Raw genomic sequence first — 2,491 nt, forward strand, 5'->3', positions numbered from 1 at the left:
ATTCCTCCCACACCAAAGGGGCCAGGACCAAAAGCTCTTGCTGCTCTTCAAGGAGCCAGGCAACCCCATTCACAGCCCCACAAACGATGGCGCTCTCTCTTGCGACAGCCTCCCAAAGTCCAACACTAGCTGCCTGCGCGCTCGGTACAGCCGGAGCCCGGCTCAGCAATTGCGAACGTCCAGGGATTCCTCCCACACCAAAGGGGCCAGGACCAAAAGCTCTTGCTGCTCTTGAAGGAGCCAGGCAACCCCATTCACAGCCCCACAAACGATGGCGCTCTCTCTTTCGAGAGCCTCCCAAAGTCCAATACTAGCTGCCTGCACCCCTCGGTACAGCCGGAGCCCGGCTCAGCAACTGCGAACGTCCAGGGATTCCTCCCACACCAAAGGGGCCAGGACCAAAAGCTCTTGCTGCTCTTCAAGGAGCCAGGCAACCCCATTCACAGCCTCACAAACGCTGGCGCTCTCTCTTGCAACAGCCTCCCAAAGTTCAATACTAGCTGCCTGCACCCCTCGGTACAGCCGGAGCCCGGCTCAGCAATTGCGAACGTCCAGGGATTCCTCCCACACCAAAGGGGCCAGGACCAAAAGCTCTTGCTGCTCTTCAAGGAGCCAGGCAACCCCATTCACAGCCCCACAAACGCTGGCGCTCTCTCTTGCGACAGCCTCCCAAAGTCCAACACTAGCTGCCTGCGCTGCTGAGTACAGCCGGAGCCCGGATCAGCAATTGCGAACGTCCAGGGATTCCTCCCACACCAAAGGTGCCAGGACCAAAAGCTCTTGCTGCTCTTCAAGGAGCCAGGCAACCCCATTCACAGCCCCACAAACGATGGCGCTCTCTCTTGCGACAGCCTCCCAAAGTCCAATACTAGCTGCCTGCGCGCTTGGTACAGCCGGAGCCCGGCTCAGCAATTGCGAACGTCCAGGGATTCCTCCCACACCAAAGGGGCCAGGACCAAAAGCTCTTGCTGCTCTTCAAGGAGCCAGGCAACCCCATTCACAGCCCCACAAACGATGGCGCTCTCTCTTGCGACAGCCTCCCAAAGTCCAACACTAGCTGCCTGCGCTGCTGAGTACAGTCGGAGCCCGGTTCAGCAATTGCGAACGTCCGGGGATTCCTCCCATACCAAAGGTGCCAGGACCAAAAGCTCTTGCTGCTCTTGAAGGAGCCAGGCAACCCCATTCACAGCCCCACAAACGCTGGCGCTCTCTCTTGCGACAGCCTCCCAAAGTCCAACACGAGAAGCCTGTGCCACTCAGTACAGCCGGAGCCCGGCTCAGCAATTGCGAACGTCCAGGGATTCCTCCCACACCAAAGGGGCCAGGACCAAAAGCTCTTGCTGCTCTTCAAGGAGCCAGGCAACCCCATTCACAGCCCCACAAACGATGGCGCTCTCTCTTGCGACAGCCTCCCAAAGTCCAATACTAGCTGCCTGCACCCCTCGATACAGCCGGAGCCAGGCTCAGCAACTGCGAACGTCCAGGGATTCCTCCCACACCAAAGGTGCCAGGACCAAAAGCTCTTGCTGCTCTTCAAGGAGCCAGGCAACCCCATTCACAGCCCCACAAACGATGGCGCTCTCTCTTGCGACAGCCTCCCAAAGTCCAATACTAGCTGCCTGCGCCGCTCGGTACAGCCGGAGCCCGGCTCAGCAATTGCGAACGTCCAGGGATTCCTCCCACACCAAAGGGGCCAGGACCAAAAGCTCTTGCTGCTCTTCAAGGAGCCAGGCAACCCCATTCACAGCCCCACAAACGATGGCGCTCTCTCTTGCGACAGCCTCCCAAAGTCCAATACTAGCTGCCTGCACCCCTCGGTACAGCCGGAGCCCGGCTCAGCAACTGCGAACGTCCAGGGATTCCTCCCACACCAAAGGTGCCAGGACCAACAGCTCTTGCTGCTCTTCAAGGAGCCAGGCAACCCCATTCACAGCCCCACAAACGATGGCGCTCTCTCTTGCGACAGCCTCCCAAAGTCCAATACTAGCTGCCTGCGCTGCTGAGTACAGCCGGAGCCCGGTTCAGCAATTGCGAACGTCCAGGGATTCCTCCCACACCAAAGGGGCCAGGACCAAAAGCTCTTGCTGCTCTTCAAGGAGCCAGGCAACCCCATTCACAGCCCCACAAACGATGGTGCTCTCTCTTTCGAGAGACTCCCAAAGTCCAATACTAGCTGCCTGCACCCCTCGGTACGGCCGGAGACAGGCTCAGCAATTGCGAACGTCCAGGGATTCCTCCCACACCAAAGGGGCCAGGACCAAAAGCTCTTGCTGCTCTTCAAGGAGCCAGGCAACCCCATTCACAGCCCCACAAACGATGGCGCTCTCTCTTGCGACAGCCTCCCAAAGTCCAATACTAGCTGCCTGCGCGCTCGGTACAGCCGGAGCCCGGCTCAGCAATTGCGAACGTCCAGGGATTCCTCCCACACCAAAGGTGCCAGGACCAAAAGCTCTTGCTGCTCTTCAAGGAGCCAGGCAACCCCATTCACAGC

Source organism: Platalea leucorodia, assembly GCF_965183815.1.
Source record: "Platalea leucorodia genome assembly, contig: HAP1_HAP1_SCAFFOLD_33, whole genome shotgun sequence".
Lineage (NCBI taxonomy): Eukaryota > Metazoa > Chordata > Aves > Pelecaniformes > Threskiornithidae > Platalea > Platalea leucorodia.